Here is a 17855-nt window from a genome sequence, read left to right as displayed (position 1 = left end):
AGGAAATGGATTCTGTTGCAAATTATGCAAATGTGTCTTTTAGAAAACATATGAGTTTTAATTTAAATTGTGTCCATATTTGAGTGTGGAAAAAAATCAGAAGGAACACGTTCTTTTCTTTTCTTTCTGTTTAACGGGAGGCTGTATGAAAAAGTCTACATTTCTCATTTGTGTTTTTATTATTATTTTGTTAAATTTTTATACAGTTCAATGAACAGCATCTTATAATTTCCAAAGCAAATCATTGCATTTATTTTTCACTGCACTCCAATACTAATCCTTCTACAGTACTGATAACCCAATACAGTTCCTTTCTGTGATCCAGAACAGAATCACTGGCAGCCAATTGACTAATGTTGTTGTTAAAGCGTATTCTTGCTTTCCTGGACTCACTGGTGGAGAACAACTTGAAGGTTTTATTTTAGTTTATTTCTTGTTAACACTTTTTATGCCAAATGCTGAAGTTGATATACTGTTCTCAATAACAATATATCGTGTAGGCTTGATAGAGTATAATAAGTTCAGTGACACAAACAAATAATGGACACTTTAGCAGCTATGGAGGAGTGCTGAAAGGCACCCAGAAAAGCAGAAACTTCATGGAAATAGTAAAAAAATGTGGAAAGAGATGTCTTAAAGTGTTATTTTAAAGACAATTCTGAGCTCCTAAGAAATTGCCTTGTAAGAGATAAAGAAAACGTAGATTAGGGAGAATTTCTGCTGGTATGCATGTTCCTGAATGCAAATGTTTAGTATACAGAAATTTAAAAATAGCTAGAACAAAAAGAAGGACACCCTTCCTTTAGCATTAATGGATGCAGAGTGACCCAGAACTCCTGCAAAACATAGAAATGAGGAGTATCACCTATGGATGGATCAGTGATACCTGTCTTATTAATCTGTATGATCCATTGGTTCCTAAGTTTTCCACAGTCTTGTGTATGTACTTTCATAATTTTCCTGCACTATCTATATTTTTTTCTAAAAATGCATGATAGCATGTATATTTGCAGGCCTGTCTGGTATTTTTTGTCCACTCTGTTTAATGACCTGGACATTCAATAATTAAATTGTTTATATAAGATAGTGATGTGCAGTACAATTTTTCTTTCCCAATGCACTCATGGTTCCAGTACACTGAGTGTAGTTATGATGGACTGTTGAGTGTTTCTCCAAAGATAGTGAGGGCTGGCTGTTGGCCAGGGGGAGATTTGAACACAGGACAAGGTGGTGTAGTAAGGGAAGTAGAGATATCTTTTATTCCTGCACGGTATATGCTGGTTTTTATATTTCAGAATGGCTCCTCATTATTGCATGTTTTGCATTTGATTAAGATGCTTTGAAGTGTTTTGAAGCTACTTTATATGTGGTAGTTCATCAATAGTGAACAAAAATAAAAATTGTAATTTAATAACAAGAATCCTGGAATAAAGAAATGGAAAAAAAATCTGTTAAGTCTTTTCTGACAGTTTTTTTTTTTTAGTTATATTTGTAGTGCAAAACCATAGCAGAAGTTATTTTTCTAGTGCTTGTTTTTATACACATTCGCATTATGGATGTTTATATGCCTCCAGATACTGGACACTGGAGGATTTTTGCTCAGAGATATCTGGAAGGATAAGCACATATTTCACAGCCTTGTCTCTGTGAACATAAATGGGATATGTATGTGTTACACATTTGTGTTCTCAGCTGAGCATCTGAGCTGAATTGGAGAATTGACTGATTTCTGCATGCTGATTTTTTTTTCTTCCTACTTAGCTTCCTTTAGCCATGTTTTATTCTGATTTTCTCCTTTTTTTTTTTTTTTTTTTCTTTTCCTGGCAGATTTTTTTCATCTTTGAACATACTTTTTGGAATTCTCTTTAGAGAGAGTTCTCACAAGCCCCCCTAAGACATTGCCATCTGGCTGCTTCTAGTTGCCATAGTTTTCATTGGGAAGAACAGTACTTACGAAATAGTAGACTTCAGTTATTCATGGTGTGATTGCCACTTTCTTCTTCATCTGTTCTGACAAGGTCATTTCCATGGTAAACACTTAACAGTTATGTCCTCTAAATCCAGCTCTGGAAAGAACATTAATGCCAACTAAAAAATATCCACTTGGCAAGTATGTAAGCTTTGCTTTCAACCCATGCAGGCTTGAGAATCTGTGCCGGAAAGGTATTTTATTCCAACACCTTCCTGGCATTCTGCTCCAAAGAAAAAAGCAACAATTCTTTGGATTAAACAAGTAGCACTTCTTCCAAAAGCAGATCATCAGCTAGACCCCAGGCAAAATGGTGTGGGTTTACTCTTTTCCCCAAGCTAAGGTCACTCAAAACATATCAGCCAACGGTGCTTTTTTGACTCTGATGCCTAAATGTAGGATTTAGTGTTTGAGATGTCTGGGCATATCCCACCTGCCACAATATAGTCACATCTGATAGCTTTTTGCGGTTGTCCCAGTTGCCCTTGGACATCTCAAAAGTGATTAGATGCCTGTTGTGTGAACAACTAATTCATATCTGTGGTACTTGTGTGTATATTCACTATTCTTCCTTTACCTGGAGCTAAGGACATGGGCCATGCACTGTCAATGTACGTGCACGTGTTACCTACACGATGTGGAGGACAGAGAACGTGTGCGTGCTGAGGCACAGGATTTTCCAGTCTCTTGTTCTTGGATGCATGCACAGTTCCAGCCCTTGACCATGTAGCTGGTCTTTGCTTGTTATGTATCTACTTGGAAAGTTCATCTCTCTTGCATTGCAAGAATAAAAGTTCCTGCTTGCTGATTTACCAGCAGCCAAGAGGGATAGGAAAATTTTCCATGTACACTGGAAAGGTTTTTGTTTTCTTGTGTACTTAGGATGTTCCGTAATGATCTTAAATAATGTCTTGCTTGGAGTCCTCTGTGGAGAGCACTGTGTTAAATATAATTGATCTCAAGGTCCACAGTAACATGTAACACGGCACTAACATTTGCATTTACATACCTGTAAGTTTAGGAATTACTGAGATGGAGGTTTTGAGCATCCTGATTGCAATTTGATATGCTGCTTCACTCTTCATACTAGATCTTTTAGCATTAGTAAGTATCTTCCATGGGAAACAAGAAAAAGCTTAGGATTTCTTCATGGTTGTTGTCTTCATGGTTTCAGTATATATTCTAGAAAAAAAAGTATTGTATTGCTTCAAGTGAATACAGGTATGTTTTCCATACTGGTGGTTTTCCAGTCTTCTGTCATGATTTTCATCTGATGGACTTTGCTGGGAAGCAAAAATGATCTGCAGACCTGGTATTAAGCAGTAGGGGAGCACCGTTTCCTTTACAGTAGCCAGTTGATGGCTGTGCTGCTTCAACACTGTTGGGGTCTTATGAAAACTCAAGCCTGTAAGATCAAACCTCCAGCTTCATAAATCTTGAAGAGCACTAAAATTCATCTCTCTGCTGGGGAGGTAGAAATGTCATGATTCAGCTTGTGTTAAATTAGTGTTATTCTGTTCAGATGTAGGACAGGTCATTTGAAGATTCTCCTATCAGATGGTGTGGTATTTCCTTGTTAAATTGATGCTCAAGAGATAATTGAGTTATTTTGCAGCTTGTGAATACAGTGCTGGAAAATTATTTTTACATTGTATGGTGACAACTATACGGATGAAAATCTGAAAAGGCATTCTGGCGTGGGTAAAGGATTTTGGGCTATTTTTGGTGCATTAACCTAATACATAAATACACCAGTTTTGGCCAGCATTAGACAGCCCAGGATGTTCATTCACTATAAAATATCTTTTTGTATTTTGCTTACAGATGTTCAGAACAATTCTCTGTCTGTGTATTCATAAGCTTTTTGAAATCTGCATAGCTTAAGTGGAACTGGAATCAGAAGGGAAAAACTCTTCTGTTGTTATTCATAAACTGGTTGTGTACAATTACCATATAAAATCTGAAGTTAAAGATGGTTTTCTTAAAACAGGGCAGTATATAGGCTTATGGTCCAAGCTGTTAACATGTAAGCAGGTCATTTTATTTATTTATTTATTGCCTTTGTTTATCTTCACTGATTATGGTATGAGATAAATAGATTGAACATGCCTGTTTATTATCTTGTATTTGTTATAAGGCTTAGTGAACATAACTATATTTATTTAGTCAAAGCCATTTATAATCTTGTCAATTCTCAATATTTTTCTGAAGCATATTCTCTTGTACACAATTCTTAATAATTAACAATGTAATATAAAATCGTGCCACATGGAATTAGTTCCTCTGTTGAGTTACATAAAATACTTGATTGTGAAGTTGTTTTACATTCTGTATGCAGCAAAGCCTTGGGGATTTTATTGCCTCTTATATACCAACTTATCTTTTGACTGATTTTCATATGTAGGAGTTCCAGTTCTCTTTAAGATGTCTAGACTTCCAAAGGTCATCTGGAAGACTTCTAAATAGCTGATGGAAGAGAGTGGAGAAAGGCAAAGCTAATTTCTTGCTCTGTTACCTCCTATCCCTTTGGTCAGTTGGTGATTTACAAAGTTAATTCCACCTCTACTTCATCTTAGTTATACATGAAAGAGAGGGCAAGGCCACCATCAAAGTCCACCACAGGTTGATGGTTAGTTTGTCTTTGCTTTAAGAAAATGCATGCAGAGGGCTTGACTCTGTGATGCAGGGCTTATTTGACATACTTGTGTGTTAACAGTGGGATCATTAAAAGGAGAAACCAACAGCAGAAAATCTATCTAGCATTTTCACAAGTTATTATAGCAATCTAGAGAAAATGTAATATGGGGAAATAATTCTTTCTGTCTCGGATTTCCCATTCTCTACATAATACAGATGAATGAGCTACAACAAACAATCAGTATATTGAGACAGTGCCTTATATTACTTGAAAAGCCCTTCATTTAGACTTCACAACACCATTGCAAAATGGGTCTGACTCTCTAAAGTGTTTAAATGTATAATTAAACTACAAATATTCCCTTTACTTTCTGTAGTTTATAAAGGGATCTGAAGGTTTTCATGAACAGAAACTAAGTCCACAAGATTAAAGTTTCCAAGCAGTAATGAGACTGGCTCAGAACATTTTCTTTTATTATTAAATCTCTGTCAAGAGAATAGATTCCTGTTGTGCCTTTGTCTGTTCCTTTTTTTTTCTTTTTTTTTTTTTTCTTCTTGTAAGTACAGGATATAGGAATTTTAATGACTTATAAATTCTGTGAAGAATATTGGTGTTCACCATGGCCTTGATCTGTACAACATGCCTCAGTATGACTGGCCTATTGCTCCACCTCTCCCCTTTTTTTTTGCCTAGTTCACCTGTAAGGAAGGAAGGGTCAGGCAAAGTACAAAATACTGAATTGATCAAAGTTAATGACATATAATGTGGATATTAACGTTTCATGTAATTTTTTTGTAGCAATCGAAGAACAGGATATAGCAGAAAATACATAATTTTTAATAACTAGGTCACAGTTAGAGTAAGTTGTGTCTCCATAATTGTGAGATTATAGTCCTGGGATCCTCCTACATGTGCAGAGAAAACCTTGATATAACCCCATAATCTATAATTTGTCCTCAATGCAATTGCTAAGTCATGAAATAAAATGAATGTACCAATTCACTTCAAAAAAAATCATTTGGAAAGGTGATAGCAGATGCTGCTGCAATGTTAAAACCTTGGCAACAAGAAATATAACAGATGCATTGAATTTCAGTTACCTGCTGTATTACATCTCTACCTAGAAAATTGATGATGTTGACAGGACTGACATGTTCTTTTTCAATAAAAGAGTTTCTTGTTGACTCGTTATGCCTTAGCATACCAGGATACAGAAATATGTTCTGTGAATTCATCATTTAAAAATAAAATGGAAAATAAATATTTTTACCAACCATTAGCTGAAAAACAAAAAGCTCCCTGTCCACAAGGGATGGTGGCCACTGTTTAGGGAGTTCTGCTGCATCTTTACTCAAGGTTAAGTTAACATTTCCATTTCAGAGTTTGACTTTTCATGGTTAATATATTGGCCGATTCGGGCTTGAAGAAATTAAACTGATATTTATTATTTAGATACCTGCTTGTGCCTTGTGGCAAATTTTAAATCCTAATAGCCTCACTGCTATTCTCTGTTATTATATCTATTTACTTCAGCATTGCCTATAATCACAGGCTTAGGTAGTAGTAGCAGTATAAATACTAAATATATTATTTATTATTAACAACTTTATTTGAATTGTATTCCACTGAGATGTGTTGTTTCCATCTTTCTTGTCTCCTGGTTTTATTAAACATATATATAAGATGAAAATGCGACAGCCCCAAAGGTTGAAAGACACATTACAAACCAAGTCTAAGACAAAACCTGCAGCCTATGCTAAGCTCCCCAAAGACCTTCATTTCCAGAAAAAATTCCGTGCAGGTTTAGATCGTGATGTTCACCATGTCACTGTGCCTGAAAACAGAAGAGGATGCACCGGGAAGCTGCTCCTCATTTTAGGCATAGAAAAATGATGATGGTCATGGTAACAATTTTTGTGAAAAAATGACGTTACAGAAGTGCCCAACTTTGCTATTATGGTTAGTGTGTGGTTTTTTTTTTTTTTTTTTTTTTTTTCTTTGTGTTCTCTTTTTGCTATGGAGACATTTGAAAAGAAAAAAATGAAGACTCACTATGGCAGTGTTCTCCCAGAACAGTTACTACAGGTGGTAACTTTACTGAGATTACCTGTGGGTGTTCCTACACATGATAACCATTCTTGGTATGTAATACTTGTGTCATGCATGAAGTGCGACTACAAGTGAAAAGATAGATTAAAAACAGGCAAGAGAATGTCATGGGAACAGAGACTGGAGATTAAAGAAACCAGGGAGAAGCTGCAGCTGTTGGGAGAGTAGAGCATATGGTGGAAGAGGGTTGCATTCTCCCTGTATTTTTTGTCTGTTTTGGTACACTTATTTTATTTTACTGCTCCTATTGCTCATTCCTCAAGCTGAAGCCTTCATTCTTTTAATGACATGTGGCTGAAATGCTGTGGAGGTAACATGGATATTTCTGAGAGTATATGTTTTCCTGAAATTGAGAGAGTACAGAAATTACTGTGTATAAACACAACTCACTTTGACTTACTCCCTTAATAGAACGTGTTCCTATGCTGACATGTAAAGGTTTGTAAATTGCTTATTGTCTCACTCTGATGATTCAGATTTGGAATAATTTTACAAGGGACCTGTGCAGTTTTTATGTCTTGGATGAATGAAGAAAATAAATCTAATTGCAAGAGTTTAGCTTTCTTCTTTTTGCTCAGCTGTGCCCAAGAAGAGTATTATATCTCAGTTTATAATAAGCAAATTTATGATTGTTGAGTTCTGCTCTGTCCAGCATTTGTGGACTCACGCTCTCTCACATGGGTTTCTCAGGGTGAGACAAGAATTGGGTCCAGTGATTGGAGAAGTAGAGCCCTTGGGGCTCATAGCTGGCTGTAGTGCACCGTAGCCCCAGTTTCTGCATTTGAAATGAAGTAACATCACGTAAAGGATGCTCTAAGAAGGTTGGACTTGATAATTTTGAATGTTTTTTCCAACCGAGATGATTCTATGATTCTCTGATCCTAAGGATTTTGAAAAAAAAACAAAACCAAAAACCAAACCAAACAAAACAAACAAAAAAACACACAACAACAACAACAGAATGTGATGGAGTTCACAGCATTGCTCACAAAAAATAAGAAAAAAATGTAAAAAAATTAATATTGTTCCTACGTTTTCAGGATGGATTAAAGAAATTGAACTATATTTTACAATGGCAACTTGGCTTGAACAAAGAAAAAAAAATCAAAAGATTTCAGTTTGAAAAGGACAAGGCCATGCTTTTCACAGTTCTACAGTGGCATCCATTAAATGTAATAATCAAAAAATTGCTAATTTTTTGGGTCAGCCTCTGGGTGCATTTTAGGAGGAAAAAGCTCATAAAGTAGGAAAAGATTACAACGGTGCACAGCAAGAAATATTTTCTGAGAGATCAAGCAGTCTGTTTACGGAGTCCTAGCTTATCTTGGTAAAAGCAAGAAACGAAGGCTCCTTCAGGGAAGCCATCTTTCAATTTAATTGTGACAATTTGCTGTGGGTTAGGACTTGAGTATGTCCACTGCAGATGTTTGTTTTTTTTTTTTTTTTTTTTTTTAGAAGAGACAGAAATGTCTGAAATGCTTTGATGCACTAAAAATGCAGAGATGGTAAAGCTGGGATAAAGTGTAAATTATGATGGAGTCACACTTCTGGTGTAAGAGGAGGTGCAGGATGCCACCTACAAATTTCTACACGGAGCATTGGAACTTAGTGCTAGGTAGCATCTTTACATTTGTATGCTGTCTGGTTGGGTGCCCGAAGTACTACGGTAATTACAGTAGTAAGCGACAAAGCCCAAGCTTCTGAAAAGATTATTATCCAATTTTTATTTGAAGACCCAAAGTGATGAAAAATCTGCCGTTTCCATTAGTAGGAAACTTCCCCACGGTAATAGGGTGCAACAGCCCTCATCTCAGATCAGCAGAAGGACTCAGCTGGATCTATTTAACACTGCAGCAGAGATTTTTTACCACCAGAGCTCAAGGGATAGTCCACAAACCACACAAGATGCTTCTGACAAAAGTAGCTGAGCAAAATTGATACACAGGCTCTGTCTGCTTTTTATTCATTGACTTCAAGATCAATTTACAGAAACTGTATCCTGCTGTGTGGGACCTGCTCCTACAGCTTGGGCACGGGGAGGCTGGAGCACCCGTTCTTGACTCAGGGATCCAGGATTTGTTTAACAAAGTATGTTAGCCATTGCCTGAGGTCACTCCAATGCTTATTTGGGACCCCAATCTGGAACCAAATCTCCTTTCATTTAAGCTATCCTTGTGGAAATTTCTGAGATATAAAAAGTCAAAAAAAAAAAAAAAAAAGGGAGAAAATAACTGGAAAATATTTGACTACTTGAAATGAAACTCCTGTGTTGTTTCACACCAAGGATCCATTTAATCAATTTACTTCAGCAGAAGTAGGCATGAGTTTGTCTTCATATACCTCCCAGCTCCCAGGTATTAGTGATTTTGTATCAATAATTGCTGATGACCTTTTCTGTAGTAATTTACCTATCTATTTAATATGATTTTATTTTTGGCATTCACGAATAGAGGGGGAAATCGTGGTTTCATTGACTCTAGTGCCCAAACTGTTCGGGAAGTTTCAAAGTGAAATTGCTGTAGATAGCCAAGATTTTGCTAAAGGTTATTTCTTAGCAGCTAGTCATCAATGTGTCTGGGAATTAAGTACTTCTTCTGAGGAGTATATGCAAGTAAAGAGAGGTTTGTTTGCTTTACAAACCGTCTGCCTTCCTAACGAGTATTCCATAGTGACATGATGCATTTCTGTACTATCAGTAGAGCACAAAACAAGTTATTTAGGAAATGGGGAAAAGCAAGGTGATGGGGAAAAAATAAAGAGCTGATCCTTTGCAGGGGATCTGAAAATACTAGATTATTATTATCTTTTTTTTTTTCTCTGAGCAATTCGTGCTTTGAAATACTTCTGTACAACATCTTTGGAGGCTTTCACTTTGGCACCAAGGAAGGAGATTTTTCTTCATGGCCGCACATCACATGGCATCAGCCTCCCTGGTGTGCTTCACGCACAACGCTGCTGGCAGGAGGTGTTCTTTCTTACCCCGCAGTTATTATAGTTGCTGTCATTTATCTACGCTGGATTGAAATTGCATGTGAACTGCGACCACCAGCAGCACTGAGAGAGTACCTCATTTCCACATCAAGGAAATCTCTTCAGCCTGTTGATATGGACAAAGTGGCCCATCTAAGGTATCTGGCCTTAAACCTGTACTTCAAAAGGAGAAGCAGCTGCCTGCCTCAGATAGACCGTCCACTTGGAGCTGCAGACACTCTTAAAAACATCAGCAGGGTGAAGTCTCCTCAAAGGATGTCTCCTCTTTAGCTTCTAAGGATGGATTCTTTGTTATCAACACTAGTGACATCCCAGGAAGAGTTGTCATAGCTACGCACAGGCTATATTTATGTCAGCAAACTGAACAGGGCACAGATTTGGGTATTGGTATGGGATCAGTCATACTGCTCGATTGCCTTGGCTGTCCCTGATGTGGTCACAGCCTCTCCCAGACAATTCCCAGCCACAGTTGATGGTTAATATGGTAGAGATGTTCAAACCCAAAAGCACTGCAGATGCACAAACCCTCTTTTGGAGCATAAAATGTTAAAATGTTTAGTTGGGAGATGTGTTCTGTTGTGCAGTTGGCCTTATGGCCAGAGAGTAATCCTAGGCTTTCTCTATTTACTAGCAATTATTTTAGACTGAGAAAATTAGTGAATGATTTGGACTGCCCCACCGTTTTTTTTTTTTCTTCTGATCTTTTTTTGAGGTATGTTGTTTATACTGACAACCCTTTACATCCAGTCCCTTTCACTGCAGGGATCCTAGGAGTTTTCTGGCTGTGAAGAAGCAAGAAGGAATTATCAGCTTTACCCCTTCGACTCTGCATGTGGTTGCATGCCTGGAGACACTTTTGTACCTATTACTGAGTGCAAAAATATACTGTGACAGTGCTTGCATACACATGTGCCCACAGTGCTAATGCACAGATCAAATCTGTCTAGGAAAAAAAAAAGACGTGACTAACCTTTTTTTTTTTTTTTGTCTATGAGTTCCTCACTTGGTTTTACCCAAAGTTTATTCAGGGAAGTGATTCAATTAGAAACTATTTTTATTTTCTTTGCAAGAAGTGAAAAATGTTAATTATAGCTGAAATGCCTTTGAGTGATTCTGTTCGAATGTCACATTTCCATAAAGTCTGTACAGTTTACTTTCTGCTATTATAGTACAGCAGTAGAGCAAAAATATTTAAAAAAATGTCATTAATGTTTTAAATACTAAACTTGGCACAGACTATGACCTTACTGGGTAAAGCACAGAGAAGAAATAAAGTCCTTTATCCCTAAAGCTTTCATATAAACTAAGAGAAAAGACAACAGATTGCTACAGACAGTTGGAGAAATTAAAGGAAACAATAAGAGAACTGTAATCACTCTGATAAGCTGTCATTATCGTCTATGATAAGCCAGTGCCCAGAGAAGCTGTGGATGCCCCATCCCTGGAAGTGCTGAAGGCCAGGTTGGATGGGGCTTGGAGCAACCTGGTCTGGTGGGAGGTGTCCCTGCCTATGGCTGGGGGTTGGAATGAGATGGTCTATAAGGTCCCTGCCAACCCAAATCACTCATGCCTGTTTCTAATGGTATTTGAGCCTCTTGAGCACTTGATTGCATCAGTTGTAGCACCTCTGGGAGAGCAGGGAGAAGAGGGCTATCACAGATAGCCTGAGGTCAGCTGGCTGGATGCAGAATGTGACGTCCCAGTGGAGGGTTGACTTTGCTTGTCATTGGGTAGTAAGATTTCAGTGTGAAGAAGTCAAAGGACCACGTATAGGTGTAATGGGTGAAACTCAACACATTTTTGTTAGAGGTATGGTAATTATGCGTATGTTCAGTTCAGAAACGTCACAGGGGCAACTGGATGGAGATGGCAGAAGTTTTTCAGTACAGGTGAGTCTGCTGGGAGCAGGGAGTAGGTGTGCATGTTAGGAAACTTACAGTGCTCTCTGGGGAGAGACGCAGAAAGTCTGCATTGCCTGTAGGCACTGCTGAGCAATTTGTGACTCCATTAGAACAACTCTGCCTCCCCTCTTGTGCCTCCCTTCAGGTTCAGTCTTTCTAGAGGCAAAGCAAATGGAGATCCTTTCAGCTGCTTACGGATACTCATGCGTGACTGCTGCAGGGAGCTGTGGCAATTGCTTTACCTTGCTTCTCTGCAAGGAGAGTAGCTGCTCTGTTCAGCTTAGAAGCCAGCTTAAGCGGTAGAAATGTACATTGAGGCTAAAGCTTGCATCATTGCTGGTGGCCTTGGTTAAGATATACCTCCTTACTTATAAAGGTTGGAAGGGATTGCAAAAAAGGTAAAAAGTTGCCATTGCTGTGAAGCTTTAAATTAGGATTTGTTTACTTTTCCAAAATATACTAATCTTAGCCATCAGTTATTAGGTTTGCAACTGTGAAAGAAAACTTTTCTCATCCGATAGAGGTTATGGTTTAAATTCTCTGGCATGTGTTATTCAGGAGGTCATAATTTGTTCTGGCTATAACATTTCTTTATTCATCCTGGGAAGGGGACAAGTACTATGTACTAAACCAAAAGTTTGTAATATCATCAACTATCATGATTACACATTGTTTACGTCTTTCCTTTTTTTTTTTTTTTTTCTCTTTTTTTTCTCTTTATAATTATAGTGGTTTGGATTTCCTGGAAAGGATACAGGGTTTAAAAGGATACAGGGTTTAATCATGTCATTATGTGTGCTGAATGCTGTGAAAATTCTTTGTTCCAACTTAAGTGGAACACCATTATAATACTCTTATCGTCTATTAAAACAGTAATAAATTGGGCCAGGTTGATCCTAGACATAATTCTGCTGTTGTCAATGGTGTTACATCAGGAAAAAAATCTGTCTCAGTCTGTTAATGTGACGATAAAATAAAGGAGGAAAGTGGATACCGAGTAGCAGAAAATCTTGGAAAAATAATTTACATTCAAGTCCTATTTGTGCAATGTTTTGAAGATACACAGCACTGCAAGAGAGTTAGATACAATTATTATTATTATTATTATTATTATTATTAATTATTATTATTATTATTATGAACTATGTATGGTGAGGAAAATGGACGGGGTTCTATTGCATTCTTCTTTTCAATTTTTGGCATTGCACTTTTCTTCAACAGAACTGACCCTGAACCAGTGGTAGGTGCAGATGGGACCATTATTTTTCACTGCTTCATTTATTTTGATTTAACAAATGGCTTCATTTTATTTCTTTCCTCATTCCTCTTTGTTCAGGGACAGTTTAGCCCTTCTGCAGGTCTTCAAAGGTGTACAAAGACAGAAGTAATGTGTAATGAGTTCTTCACTCACAATGCAGTCTCCCAGCCAGCCTTTGTGATCCATTCAGAAATCTTTAAGTGAAGCTAAAACTAAATGAAAAAATACAGATTGGGATCTGGTGCACTTAATCTGTGAGCTGAATTTAGCCACCTAGCTTGAAAGCACCGGACAAGTAGGACAAGACAGTAGGATCTAATTTTCATGAATTAAGTAGCTCAGATTTTGGATGGGGAGAGGACCTCTACTTTCTTCTGCTTCTGAACATGCAGCAACATGAAATCCAAAATAGAAATGTGATGGGTACAGAAACAAATCATAGAATCATAGAATGATTTAAGTTGGAAGGGACCTTAAAGATCATCTCATTCCAACCCCCATGGGAAGGAAAACCTCCCACTAGACCAGGTTGCTCAGAGCCCCATCCAGCCTGGTCTTGAACTCTTCCAGGGACAGGGCACCCACAGCTTCTTTGAGCAACCTGTGCCAGTGCCTCACCACCCTCATAATAAAGAATTTCTTCCTTATATCCAATCTAAATCTCCCCTCTTTTAGTTCAAAGACATTGCCTGTTAACCTATCACTACACCCCCTGACCCCGAGTCCCTCCCCAGCTCTCCTGCAGCCCCTCAGGCCTGGGCAGGCCACTGGGAGGTCTCCCCGGAGCCTTCTCCTCCCCAGGCCCAACACCCCCAGCTCCCTCAGATGGCTCCAGAGCAGAGGGGCTCCAGCCTCTGCTCCTCCTCGGGGCCTCCTCTGGGCCCTCTCCAGCAGCTCCACATCCTCCTGGTGCTGGGCCTGGAGCATAGGGGGAGAATCCCCTCCCCCATCAACCACAACTCCCAGGTCCTTCTCCTCAGGGCTGCTCTCAATCCATTTTCCACCCAGCCTGTGTTTGTGCTTGAGATTGCCCCAGCCCAGACACAAGACCTTGCCCCTGGCCTTGTTAAACCTCATGAGGTTACACGAGCCCACCTCGCAGGCCTGGCCAGGTCCCTCTGGATCTCATCCTTTCCCTCAAGGATGCTGACTGCACCACGCAGCTTGATGTCATCAGCAAACTTGCTGAGAGTTCACTTGATCCCACTATGTCATTGACAAGGATGTTAAACAGCGCCGGTCCCAGTACTGACCCTTGAGGAACACCGCTTATCACTGATCTCCACTTGGACACTGAGCCGTTGACTGCAGCTCTTTGAGTGCGACCATCCAGCCAGTGCCTTACCCACCGAGTGGTCCATCCATCAAATCCATGTCTCTCCAATGAAGAGGCAAGGATGTCATGTGGGACACTGTAAAATGCTTTCCATTTGTCCAGGTAGATGCTGTCAGTTGCTCTTCCCCTATCCACCAATGTTGTAACCCTGTTGTAGAAGGCCATCAGACCTGTCAGAATATCTGGCATGAAGCTGTTGTAAAATAAAAGGGTTAGGTGTTAGGTTGTCTTAATCATCAGAAGAAAACAAGCTTCCCATCAAGCTCTATGTATCTTGCATTTGTGGCTATACACTGGCCTTGCTTCAAAAAGACAAGTAACGAAAATGCTTCTTGAGGATATCCTCTAGGCTGGTATGTAGGATGTGCTTTAGAGATGTAGATCCTTTATTTTGTGGGATGTTTGGGATTCAGGTTTCAAACTTCCTGAGCTGGCATTTGATCTGAGGGCTAGCACACCAAAGGTGTGCAATGTGTTGGTACCAGCTCCTACCGCTTCAGATCAAATTACCTAGGAGGAGCAAAATACTCTTCCTGATCTTTCCCAGAGATTCACATACACTGAACCCCACCATAGCCTGTAATGATGAGCAGTATCTTTTTCTTTACAGCAGGGTGGCTTTGAGGAACTTCACAGAATAAAGAGAATTATTTCTAAAGCCTGATGGAAGGATGATTCTTACAGGAAATGATGGAAAATAATTAATTAAAAAGGGGAAAAAATACAGAAAAACTTAATTTGTTGCTAGTGCTCTTGTAATAGGCCATTTTGATCTTATATTAAAGGTACAGAAATAAATAGTGTCACAACAGATATGGAAGGCAAATTCTGCAGACCTATTTACTACAGAGCCAAGTGTCTTACTGCATATTCATCTATTTACTGCCTCGGATTCTTCTCTAATTCCTTTATTTTCAATATGATAATAGACTTTTCTCCATGCAGACTCATTGTTACCATGAAATAGAATTTGTCTACACACGATATGTTCGTATAACGTGTGAGGGCAGAATTCATCAAAACAATTGAACTGTGAGCAGTGATACCACTCAGTTGCTTTTTGCCTCTTTTATTCTCATCTTTCTGCATTAGAATTGTTAAATAGGAGCCGCTCTGCCAGAGTGTCAAAGAGTATCTTACAAAAGCAGTTGCCATAGTGTTATACCTGGATATGAATTCTTTTTATATCACTGGCACGGTAAGTGGTTATTTATTTGTACTTAGGCATATTTAATAGCTCTTAATTAGAAGGATGACAGAGTTTGAAGGAACATCTTGCCTAGCAGAGCTATTGCTCCCATTGTATCAGGTAAAGATCACATACAACTTTTTCAGATAACTTTTAAAAGAAAGTTATGAGAAGATAACTCCGTCTTTTCTCACTGCTTCCAAGAATCCCCAAACTGCCACTGCAGTTGTCACTTACACCCACAACACAACCTTCCTCTCCTCTTTCGGAACCCCTCCCACAAATGAAACTTCTTCCTGAAGGCAGTAGGGGAAGATCTTCCCATTTAATTACCCTCATACCCCAAACCAGGAACGGAAGTTTCGCTCGTGCAGCACCACAGTCTTGGTCGGTGTGAGCTTTCTTCTCTTTTGTTGCTCTCGCCTTTCATATTCCTCAGCAGTGGTTTGAATGCTGGTCTTTTCCTGGCAGCTCTCTGGAGCAGAACATATTGCAGAAGGCAGGAGGAGCGCCTCAGCTGGGCTGTTACCTTGAGACTCAGCTGATTTCGTTCTATTCCTGGCTCCAAGGTTGACTTGGGTGACCTTCAGCTCTTCCTGCCTATTGTCCTCATTTTTTAAAAAAGGAATACTTTAACTTATCATATAAAGTGCTTTGAAATCTACAGCTATGTGGATTTTTCTGGTACTGAGTGTTGGAGGAAAGAGTAGGTAACAAGAAGAAATACATATTTTTTTCTTTAATTGCCTTTAGTAACAGAGTATTTCAACTGATGCATGTACATATTTATATATCTACATAGTTTTATTCAGCTGAAAATGAACCATGTATCAGAACATTCTACTTTAAACATCATTTTCAATCTCTGTTTTTAAATTCTGATTTCTTTCTAGTCTTGTAGGATGCAGAAGTAAATACTTAAGTGTATTGCGTAAAATCTTCCTTGGGTACTTTTTAATTGTGCAAATTTAACAATAGATGATGATACCTATGTAGCCCTTTCCCCCTCTTCCCTAAGTCTGCTCTGGTTATTTAATGAAAAGAGGAAATTTAACCTGAAATACATTTTCAGACAAAGATTTTTACACTTCTGCAGAATGCAACTTGATGGCTTAGTTCTGTACTTGAATGTATTCTGCAGATGCACTAGCTTCATTGCAGTTAGTTTTCATTTGTAACAGAGCTACTGAGGAAATAAAAAGATCTGGATCTTCTCCCCCAAAGTTGCAGTATTTTCATATATTAAATATAAGAAAAATGTAATTACAACGGAAAAGTAACACATTTTTTTTTCTCCCGCTGGAAGGTCTATGTCATATTCACTGTCTCCTTGATTAAAGATCTTTTATGAAAATTCCATATGAAAAAGATCCTTCTGCTGCAGAAATGTTCTAAAACACCTAATTCTCCTACAAAGGTTTTTTATTCCCCTAGAAGTATTAAAAACACTATTTCTCTATCTCTTTAATTGAATGCAGCAGTATTGCAGTGCTCCAAGACAAGGTAAATCTTATTTCATTGTAAAACAACTACCTTGACATAACCAAAATAATAATAAAAAAGAACCTCAGGGAAAAAAAAAAATGAAGCCAGAAATTACTGCTTATGCAAGGGTGGTGTTAGTGGTTGTGCCATTCCCTTTTAAATAATTCCTCTCTAATTGGTAACCCAATGTAATGGGTAAGTGAACATATTTCACAGCAGCAGCTGTTGGATGTTCAATGACTGGAAAATACAGTGATGGTTAAGTGTATGGAGTACTCATCCCATCAGTAAGAGTAAGTTAATCATATACAATTCACTGAACAGTAGAGTTGCATTTGCAGAGCAGTGGGCTGCCTTTTAATTGTTGTAGGTCTTTTTCAATATCTTGCAGTATCTTTTGTCTCAGCTGTAGCAGTTTTGGTTGCATCCCTAAAACTGTCAGTCTTCCTTATTTTTGCAAGGGCCTAACAATTCCTCCTTCACAATGCAGCTTAAATTGGACCAGATGCTGCATCAATAGAACAGTCTGCCCATCTCAGAGGCATTAAGCCCAAAATTATTTAGAAAATTGAAGCCTTTAACATACTCTGGATTAATGTGATTAAGTAGAGCTTGCTTTAATTCATAGCCATCTATTCCTTTATTAATAGCCATTTCATCAACAGGAGCAGCACATATGGGTACAAGATGACTGAAAGTTAAATTGATTGCTGTAAGCCTGTAAGAAAAGCATTTAATGTTTCAATAATAACTGATGTAAGACTTCACTGTGGGGCATTTTAGATAGATTTAGACCAGCTTATAGACGCAGTATTTATTAACATCCTTTAATTTTTAATATAAGCTTGCTAAATGAAAGTCTTTTTTTTTTTTTTTTTTTTTTTTATCCCCTCCTTAAGTCAGCATTTGATATACAAGATCATTGTATTTATAAAGGAGAGGCTCTCATGTGAGTGATAACAGCTGGTCCAGGGCATAG

General features: G+C 38.3%; 1 protein-coding gene and 1 long non-coding RNA gene across 5 annotated transcripts in view; one reads left to right on the top strand and one right to left on the bottom strand.

Annotated features, from left to right (window-relative positions):
• MSRA (methionine sulfoxide reductase A) overlaps positions 1-17855 on the top strand; it is a 268150-nt gene that overhangs the window by 128170 nt on the left and 122125 nt on the right. The window lies entirely within an intron of this gene.
• On the bottom strand, positions 10744-15914 carry LOC137854933 (uncharacterized). The gene is made up of 2 exons (XR_011095460.1): positions 15725-15914; positions 10744-14395 (listed from the first exon to the last, which is right to left on the bottom strand). It is a non-coding gene; the product is annotated as an uncharacterized lncRNA (long non-coding RNA).

Source organism: Anas acuta, chromosome 3, assembly GCF_963932015.1.
Source record: "Anas acuta chromosome 3, bAnaAcu1.1, whole genome shotgun sequence".
Taxonomy (NCBI): Eukaryota; Metazoa; Chordata; class Aves; order Anseriformes; family Anatidae; genus Anas; species Anas acuta.
This window is presented reverse-complemented; position numbering and strand designations above follow the sequence as displayed.